Source organism: Mytilus edulis, chromosome 14 (genome assembly GCF_963676685.1).
Source record: "Mytilus edulis chromosome 14, xbMytEdul2.2, whole genome shotgun sequence".
NCBI classification, from domain to species: Eukaryota; Metazoa; Mollusca; class Bivalvia; order Mytilida; family Mytilidae; genus Mytilus; species Mytilus edulis.
The window spans coordinates 30,800,414-30,811,760 of NC_092357.1; positions in this window are offsets into that span (position 1 = coordinate 30,800,414).

Genomic DNA, 11,347 nt, shown 5'->3' on the forward strand with positions numbered 1-11,347 from the left:
CTCGTTGACAACCATTGCGACATCATTATTAAAAAAAAAATTCTAACAACTTTGTTTTTGTTAGATATATATAGAATTTGACACAAGACAAAATATGCAGAAACGAGTTTAATTCATTTTATTTTTAAGTGCAACAAACTGCATAAACAATGTGTCGAACTAGTAATCATTCTTAACCCGGTACAACATGGTGTTCACATCGAGGCTGGAGGCAGTGTTTTCTGATAATCACTGTATGCCCCATGATCATTATATAAATGTTGACATTTTAAAAAATGACAGGACAATTAAATATCCAGGAAACGCGGGAATCGTAAATACATACTATTTATATAGACTAATTTAGACCGTTGGTTTTCCCGTTTGAATAATTTTACACTTAGTCTAGTACTTTTGGGGGCCCTTTATAGTTTGCTGTTTGGTGTGAGCTAAAGCTCTGTGTTTAAGGCCGTACCTTGACCTATTATGTATAAAAAAGAAGATGTGGTATGATTGCCAATGAGACAACTACCCACAAAAGATCAAAATGACACAGACATTAACAACTATAGGTCACCGTACGGCCTTCAACAATGAGCAAAGCCCATACCGCATAGTCAGCTATAATAGGCCCCGATAAGACAAGGTACTAGTAAATCAATTCAAACGAGAAAACTAACGGCCTTATTTATGTAAAAAAAATGAACGAAAAACAAATATGTAACAGATAAACAAACGACAACCACTGAATTACAGGCTCCTGACTTGGGACAGGCACATACATAAATAATGTAGCGGGGTTAAACATGTTAGCGGGATCCCAACCCTCCCCCTAACCTGGGACAGTGGCATAACAGTACAACATAAGAACGAACTATAAAAATCAGTTGAAAAAGGCTTAACTCATCAGATGGACAAAAATACAAGTAGACGTGGCCGGGTACTTATACATCCCGACACAAAAAGACGCAATGAACAGATCTGAGAGTACTCGCAGTTATCTGACAGCTAGTTCAAAGCCACTAACAACTAATAAAATCAAAGACCAGAATGCTCTGAGGGATACGATTGCCATATAGTTTTCATTGAGACATGTATAGCAGTTCTGCCAAATTTTCATTAAGCAAATGCGTGAGATTTGGCCAAAATTGAAAAGATCAAAGAGGAAAAAAATAGATCCAAGGATACTGCCGCAAAAAAGCATGAACATGCGTGAGTCTCAAGCATTTTTGGCAACCCTGGTACAGCTGGATAGTATTATTTTCAAAACTAATTCAACTGCACATGCAAAATGTAATAATCTGAATAGTCATTCAACTTTAAAAATAGCCAATCCCGGTTACAAGTGTATGAGCCATGTACTTATTGTGTTTTATCGAATTATAGTTATCCCGTACCATTGTAAACTCGTACCACTAAAAAAAACTTGTACCAATGCTAACTCGTACCAACTTATTTAAATGCATTTAAGTGGTGTTAAATGATGAATATACATGATATACGTTACTTTCACTCAATACCTCTTAAGTCTGTAAAATGTATATAATTTGAAAGTACAATGACCAATTTGTAGCTAATGTTCATTGTCTATTGGATAGAAAATACTGTGGCAGATGTAGATTATTAAAGTATTAACAGTTTCATCCGAAGAAAATATTAATTTTTCATGAATTAATCTTAGCAGTTAGTCAAAATGATTTCCAAAATTATTTGTATTGCTATAAATAACAATGAAATGTAACTGATTCCTGTTTAGGGGTCCGGCATTGTCCGGCCCAAAAAACACATGGCTTTCAGGGGCGGTTCCAGGATTTTGGAAAGGGGGGGCGAAGTTTTTAAACATTCCCGAGCGGAGTGAGGCGAAAAAAATTTGGGACCTTTTTGGGGCTTAAAAACCATGAAATAAGTGTAATATGCACTTTTTAAACGATTCCCGTCGTGGGGCATCAGTGGCGGATCCAGAAATTTTCATAAGTGGGGGCCCACTGACTGACCTAAGAGGGGGCCCGCTCCAGTCACGCTTCAGTGGTTCCCTATATATAAGCAACCAATTTTTTCCCCAAAAAGGCCCCTTCCCCTAAATCCGCCTCTGCATGTATATTTTGTCGTTGATGTAAAGTGTAAGGGTTGGACTTTTGCGATGCTGTATTCGAAGTTCCTATCAATTGTCTATCATAAAATGATAGTACGGATTCAAAGCTATGTGCTAATAAATTCGATGTGGGACTTTTCAGTAAAAAATAGACATGGAAAATTCTCGCCGATTTCTTGTTGTAAACCAGATATACGCCGGGCTAATCGATGAAGATTTCAATACGACGGACAAGAGTTAAAAAAGACAAAACAAGAAATTTCTATCCAAATGTTTGTTGACATGTTTCAGCCAACAAAATTATGGGAAGTGAGGGGTTCTAAATCAATCAAAGGCTACCAATGGGTCTGAAATGACAACGAATTTGTGAATGACGGTCGAATATTTAGACATAAAGGCCACACCCAGCAAGCAGGTTGCCGTCTGGTCTTAAAAAAAGTATTCAATATAGCAGTTAGGCGAAACAGCCATTCGGTCAGACATGCAAACCCTGGCTACAAAAAAATACGCCCGTTTTTATTCACCATGTTCAATAATTCTGTTGGATTTTTGTTTCTAATAGCAAAAACGTGGACAAGTTTATTGTTTTAAATCTAGATACGACCAGAATTTTTGTTAAAGGCAAATATCAGTCAATTTTTTTTTCTCTCAAATATCTGACTACCTCCTCAAATCAAATGTTTCGTACCTTAGACTTTGAATTTATCTCGAGCTAATAAATACTAACTGGGGATCATTATTCAGCTGTAATTTTAAAAAAAGGATGGGGTGTTTGGGGTTAAACATGTTTTCGTAGGTAAATAATATTGCTGTGGAACTTTTATTAATGAGAATGTAAGAGTCTATGACGGTATTACAATCTGTTTGGTGGAATAGTGAAATAGAAGCTAATACGTTCTTGTTCAATTCTGTGTCACTTTGAAGGTGTCGTGATTGTCATCCTCAGCCTTAGCCATGTGTTACTGTAATTTGAATTTCAAAATGACTGAGTGACGTTTTTTCGACGCACTGGTCAACTCCACCGCAGCGAATCACATGACTTTGACAATCAGTAAATACCAGCGAAAAATATCTTAAATGGTAAAGAATTGTCGCAAAAAAAGTTAAATACACGGGAAATGGCAAAGTTTACGAAGTCTAGTCTGATTAATCATTTTACAGGAAAAAAAAGTCCAAGCAAAGGGGGCGTACGCCCTCTACGCCCCCCTCTGGATCCGCCACTGCATATGCGGATCCAGGGGGGTGAGTGGCCCGCCCCCCCCCCCCTTTCGTGGAAAAAATTTGGTTGATTATTATATGGAATCATTGAAGCATGACTGGAGCGCCCCCCCCCTTTAGGTCAGTCAGCAGGCCCCCCTTAGGAAAAATTCTGGATCCGACACTGCACTGGCTTTCAACAATTGTAAACACAGCATTCAATTTGTGATCATGGATTACAGCTTTAATTAACTTAAATTGGATATATATATATATATATTCAATTTAATGTACAGTTATAGCAATGTTTTAACTTTCTTCTGGATTAAGTTCTAGTTTGAAAGATCAGTTTAAACAATAATGCTTAAAAAGCATTCTTTATTTTTGTCTAAGTTTTCATTAAATCCAGTATAAAATTCAAGTAATTCAACTTTATTTTTATAAAGTTTACAAACAAAAACCCATAAAACATCATATTTATCATGTTTATTAATATATTTTTAATGGTTCGAGTTTACAGTTGTTCGAGTTCTGAATGGTACGACTTCCCAGTGGTACAAGTTAACTTTTGTGGTACGAGTTACCGTGGTACGAGTTAACTTGCTTCCGTAACTTATCACCATAATTCTAGGAGGAACCCCATTTCTAACTCTTTAAATATTGAAGTTCCTTTGGGTCAGAGGGCATGACTCCTTTCCGGACACACTCCTCTGTTTAAATTGAGATCGTTATCAATATAATACGATGTTTATCGGCATCTAACGAGTTCATTTATCTTGACGAGTCGTATTGTATTTGGTGTAACACCACTAATTCAGGCACGGCCAGAAAGCACATACCAGAAAGTAGTACATATTTAACACAAAATAGTTCCTACGCATGGACATAACTTTCAATATATGTAGAATATTTTATTACTTTTGGTATCAAATGAAAGCTGCATGACTGGTGATCATTGCAGAACAATTTTAGACTGATAAATTTGAATAATAAAAAAATGGCATGAAATTTAAAAAGGAGGGTAGATTTTGCCTTTTTGTCAGATCGGAAGTACCTGTTTTGGTACATCCGAAGTTCCGGGAACCAGTTCTTTCTTATATGCAATGTAAGGTATGTTGATTTTTTCAGTACAGGACACCAGAAGGTGTTGCTTTGACATGCAATGATTGTCACTTTATTTGAACTTAAGATAAAAGAGCTGTGACCACTGGAAATTGAGGAATTTAACATAGAAAGCAATGGGGCCATTAATTAGTGGTGTACTTCCATTTCGATTTTGACGGAAAATACTTCCGGAAGGGAGACAACTCGAAACGATAATATGGAAGACTCAATTTCGGCTGAAGGGGTGTTATAGGAAACTTTTACGATTCAATAACCCTCAATAGCAGACAGACATAAAATGAATCCCATGAGTTTCAAATTAATCAATGAAGCAGGGAATCAAGAGCAACCACTCAATCTGCTACCCTTTGAAATCAGGAAAACTATACGCATTCGCATTAATACATAAACAAACCGCGACTTGCGATTTGGAACAAGAACGTTTATTAAATGATATGATGAATGGTTCTTCCTTTCTTTATGAGAGTATAGTATCAAATATCAGTTTCATAACAGTAAAATATAGAAATACTCCACTTCAGTTCTTATCACAGAAATAGAATTATCGGAATTCAGAGAACTCTCGCATTTATCAAATCTGGGGAATTCCCTCTGACGTGTTTCTAAATTTATAAAAACACAAAATATAAATACTGTTTAATTCTGATTTTCCGTGTTGTTAAAAACACGCATATAAGTCAAGGAAAATATCACACATGAAGATTATGAGAAGAACATTACAGGAAAGCTGTTTATGTTCAATCCTTTTGCTTGTTTTTACCTTTTAAAGCAAGACAATCATAAGAATCTGAGATGTTGCTAAATGTTTAGAATAAAACGAATGACGTGAGGGAATGTAGCATGAGTCAACGGTAAAAGTCTACAGATTGCTTGAAAGCAATCGTATCCTAAAAATCATGCATCTAAGACTAAACTATCAATCCGTACACATCCAACATCCAATGGATTTAGTGTAAAGACGTCATAAACAGCGAGAGAAAAACATGACCTTGTGCAATGCCAAGTTACAGGTATCGACAGATTGTAGATCCATGAATATGTATATGTATATAACATACTAGTAATATTAAGTTAGCTTTTAATTCATTGATAACAAAATCAATATTTATACCAATAAACACAATATCCAATGATCTTATTACAGTGTTGAATAGGTAAATTTTTTGGATAAGTTTATTTAAAGGAGCGACAAGTTTACATGGATCATTTCTTAATTTCCGGGCACGGTTAACAATATTTCCGTAAAAATGAGGATGTGCTATCCCATTTGAAATGAGTTTTCTACAGGTACAACCAAACTTCAAAACCAAATCTATATATCTATGGAAAAATTTAGTAAAGGTTTTAAGTAATTTATGGTAACGATAAACCTGGTTTAATAATATACCAGTAATACATAGGTTGCGTTCGTTAAAATCAAAAACGTCACAACAGACACAGGCATAGCGAACAAGTTGTGAAATATAAACACCGTAAGATGGTGCAAAAGGAACATCACCATGTAATTAAAAAAATAAAATTGTATTTTCTTTTTTTATCGAGTTGATACCCCGTGGTTGATACAGGCAGGTAGGTGTTACAATGAGGTTTACATATTTAATTGAAGAAACCGGATCAGGACCAAGATAGTGCCCATAGTCGCTTCCATTCTAAATATTATATGACTTCATTTAGTAACTAGGGGATTCCAGTATGGCAGTAAACAGTATTTTGACATGTGGAAATGAACTTGTAGGCAAACTGAGCATGCGATCTGTTGGTTGCTTGCTGTAATTTGACTGTCTCTAAATACATTACATATGAAACGCGTGTTGCTCGGCTAAATCTGTACCAACTTCTAACTTCCTCGTCGTGCATTTAATCTAAATGGTCAACCCGTTCTCTATCAACGCGGTCATGTTTTGGGAGTCCAAGTTGGGGCAAACAAAATATTGGCTGCCATTTTTTTTATTGCTAATGAACGCTTAATGATGCCTCCTGTGCATCATTAAATAAGTTGATTTTTAATGACACTTTAATGAGATTTTACTTCATTAAACTATTTGTACAACAGACTTAATGACACATTAGTTTATGACACGCTAATGACACTTTAATGAGTCGTTAAATTTAATGAAACGTTCGTACAACCGGCTGCTGATAATATGACGTAACTTGTGTTATGTTTTAAGTAAGAAATTAGTACTATGCTAAGAGAATGTACGTTTTATTGAGTACGTGTACATTTTTAATTCATATGATTGAGTACTAAAGCTATCAAGCTATCAAGCTTAGAGTGTGTCTTATGTTATAAGAATGTACTTAGTGCTACGCTATAATAATGTATCTTGCTAAATCTTTATATCGCATATATCAAAATATGGTTCCAGTCTTATCTACAGTTTATTCAGTAATTATACAGTTCCTCATTCATTTAATTAAGGTCTCAATCCTATGTTATTATATTGTATTTAGTAATATCTAACAATAATGTAATTAATCTTAGGTTAATATAATGTACCTAGTGTTATATTTTAAACCAAGACCAAAGTGCTATGCTATAATTATGTACGTTTTATTGAGATAGTTCATATATTTGTATTCATCTGATTGAGTACTACAGCTATAAAGTTCATAATGTGTCTTGTGTTACGTTATAAGTATGTACTTAGTGCCATGCTTTAATAATGTACGTTTTATTGAGTAATTGTACAGTATTCTATTCATCTGACTGAGTACTTAAGCTATAAAATTCAGGTTGTGTTTTGTGTTATGTTATAAGAATGTATTTAGTCCTATGATATAATAATGTATTTAGTGCTATGCTATAAGAATGTATCTTGCAAAATCTTTAACGAAATAAGTAAGAATACACCTTCTCATACATAAGATTGAGAAAGGATACATCATATGTGTCTGTTTGGCTTAGGGTGAAGCTTTCTCAAACATCTGCCTGAGATCCCAAGCTTGTCTCAAATGCATCTGAATGAGTAAGAGCACAGCTTTGGAAACATATCAGGATATGGTTCCAGTCTAATCTACAGTTTATTGAGTAAATGTACAGCTTCTCATTCGTCTGATTAAGGTTTAAATGTAATCATATAGTCTCTAGTGATATCTAACAAAATGTACTAAATCTTCTGATAATATAATGTAATTAGTGTTATGTTTTTAAGTAAGAACTTAGTGCTATGCTATAAGAATGTACGTTTTGTTGAGTACATGAACAGTTTTTTATTCATCTGATTGAGTACTAAAGCTATAAAGTTCAGATTGTGTCTTATGTTATAGAAATGTACTTAGTGCTATACTACAAAAATGTATCTTGCAAAATTTTTAACGAAATAAGTAAGAATACACCTCCTCATACATAAGATTGAGAAAGGATACACCATATGTATCACTATGGCGTAGGGTGAAGCTTTCTCAAACATCTGCTTGAGATCCCAACCTTGTCTCATCAAATGCATCTGAATGAGTAACGGCACAGCTTTGCAAACATATCAGAATATGGTTCCAGTCTAATCTACAGTTTATTGAGGACATGTACAGCTTCTCATTCGTCCGATTAAGGTTTAAATGTAATCATATAGTCTCTAGTGATATCTAACAAGAATGTACTAAATCTTCTGATAATATAATGTAACTAGTGTTATTTTTTTAAGTAAGAACTTAGTGCTATGCTATGAGAATGTACGTTTTATTTAGTACATGAACAGTTATTTATTCATCTGATTGAGTACTAAAGCTATAAAGTTCAAATTGTGTCTTATGTTATAGGAATGTACTTAGTGCTATGCTACAAAAATGTATCTTGCAAAATTTTTAACGAAATAAGTAAGAATACACCTCCTCATATATAAGATGCACCATATGTGTCACTATGGCGTAGGGTGAAGCTTTCTCAAACATCGGCTTGAGATCCCAAGCTTGTCTTAAATGCATCTGAATGAGTAAGAGCACAGCTTTGGAAACATATCAGGATATGGTTCCAGTCTAATCTACAGTTTATTGAGTAAATGTACAGCTTCTCATTCGTCTGATTAAGGTTTAAATGTAATCATATAGTTTATAGTTGTATCTAACAAGAATCTACTAAATCTTCTGATAATATAATGTAACTAGTGTTATGTTTTTTAAGTAAGAACTTAGTGCTTTGCTACATGTATAAGAATGTACGTTTTATTGAGTACTTGAACAGTTTTTTATTCATCTGATTGAGTACTAAAGCTATACAGATCAGATTGTGTCTTATGTTATAGGAATGTACTTAGTGCTATGCTACAAAAATGTATCTTGCAAAAATTTTAACGAAATAAGTAAGAATACACCTTCTTATACATAAGATTCAGAAAGGATACATCATATGTGTCAGTTTGGCTTAGGGTGAAGCTTTCTCAAACATCTGCCTGAGATCCCAAGCTTGTCTCAAATGCATCTGAATGAGTAAGAGCACAGCTTTTGAAACATATCAGGATATGGTTCCAGTCTAATCTACAGTTTATTGAGTAAATGTACAGCTTCTCATTCGTCTGATTAAGGTTTAAATGGTATGTAATCATATAGTTTATAGTTGTATCTAACAAGAATCTACTTAATCTTCTGATAATATAATATACCTTGTGTTATGTTTTAAAGTAAGATCTTAGTGCTATGCTATAAGAATGTACATTTTATTGAGTACGTGTACAGTTTTTATTCATCTGATTGAGTACTACAGCTATAAAGTTCAGAATGTGTCTTATGTTATAAGAATTTACTTAGTGCTATGCTATAAGAATGTATCTCGCGAAATCTGTAACGGAATAAGTAAGAACACACCTTCTCATACACAAGATTGAGAAAGGATACATCATATGTGTCAGTATTGCGTAGGTCGAAGCTTTCTCAAACATCTGCTTGAGATCCCAAGCTTGCCTCAAATGCATCTGAATGAGTAAAGACACAGCTTTGCATATCAAAATATGGTTCCAGTCTAATCTACAGTTTATTGAGTAATTATACAGTTCCTCATTCATCTAAGTAAGGTCTAAATCCTATATTATTATATTGTATTTAATAGTATCTAACAAGAATGTACTTAATCTTAGGTTAATACAATGTACCTAATGTTATATTTTAAAGTAAGAACAAAGTGCTATGCTATAATAATGTACATTTTATTGCGTTAGTGCATATTTTTGTATTCATCTGATTGAGTACTAAAGCTATAAAGTTCAGAATGTGTCTTATGTTATATTATAAGTATGTACTTAGTGCCATGCTATAAAAATGTACGTTTTATCAAGTAACTGTACAGTTTTTTGTTCATCTGACTTAGTACTACAGCTATAATGTTCAGAATGTGTATTGCGTTATGTTATAAGGATGTCCTTAGTGCTATAATATAATAATGTACTTAGTGATATGCTATTAGAATGTATCTTGCGAAATCTTTAACGAAATTAGTAAGAATACACCTTCTCATACATAAGATTGAGAAAGGATACATCATATGTGTCTGTATGGCTTAGGGTAAAGCTTTCTCAATCAGCTGCCTGAGATCCCAAGCTTGTCTCAAATGCATCTGAATGAGAGAGGGCACAGCTTTGCAAACATATCAGGATATGGTTCCAGTCTAATCTACAGTTTATTGAGTAAATGTACAGCTTCTCATTCGTCTGATTAAGGTTTAAATGTAATCATATAGTCTCTAGTGATATCTAACAAAATGTACTAAATCTTCTGATAATATAATGTAATTAGTGTTATGTTTTTAAGTAAGAACTTAGTGCTATGCTATAAGAATGTACGTTTTGTTGAGTACATGAACAGTTTTTTATTCATCTGATTGAGTACTAAAGCTATAAAGTTCAGATTGTGTCTTATGTTATAGAAATGTACTTAGTGCTATGCTACAAAAATGTATCTTGCAAAATTTTTAACGAAATAAGTAAGAATACACCTCCTCATACATAAGATTGAGAAAGGATTCACAATATGTGTCACTATGGCGTGGGGTGAAGCGTTCTCAGACATCTGCTTGAGATCCCAAGCTTGTCTCATCAAATGCATCTGAATGAGTAACGGCACAGCTTTGCAAACATATCAGGATATGGTTCCAGTCACATCTTTAGTTTATTGAGTAATAATACAGTTCCTCATTCATCTGATTTAGATCTAAATCCTATGTTATTATATTGTATTTAGTGGTATCTAACAAGAATATACTTAATCTTATGTTTATATAATGTACCCAGTGTTTTGATTTTAAGAAAGAACTTAGTGCTATGCTATACAAATGTACATTTTATTGAGTAAGTGTACATTTTTTTATTCGTCTGATTTAGTACTAAAGCTATAAAGTTCAGAATGTGTCTTGTGTTATGTTATAAGAATGTACTTAGTGCTATGATATAATAATGTACTTAGTGCTATGCTATAAGAATGTATCTTTCAAAATCTTTAACAAAATAAGTAAGAATACACCTTCTTATACATAAGATTGAGAAATGATACATCATATGTGTCTGTATGGCTTAGGTTGAAGCTTTCACAAACATCTGCTTAAGATCCCAAGCTTCTGTTAAATGCATCTAAATGAGTAAGAGCACATCTTAGCATATCAGAATATGGTTCCAGTCTAATCTACAGTTTATTGAGTAATTATACAGTTCCTCATTCATCTAAGTAAGGTCCAAATCCTATGTTATTATATTGTATTTAGTTGTATCTAACAAGAATGTACTTAATCTTAGGTTAATACAATGTACCTAATGTTATATTTTAAAGTAAGAACAAAGTGTTATGCTATAATAATGTACATTTTATTGCGTTAGTGTATATTTTTGTATTCATCTGATTGAGTACTAAAGCTATAAAGTTCAGAATGTGTCTTATGTTATGTTATAAGTATGTACTTAGTGCCATGCTATAATAATGTCCGTTTTATTAAGTAGCTGTACAGTTTTTTATTCATCTGACTTAGTACTACAG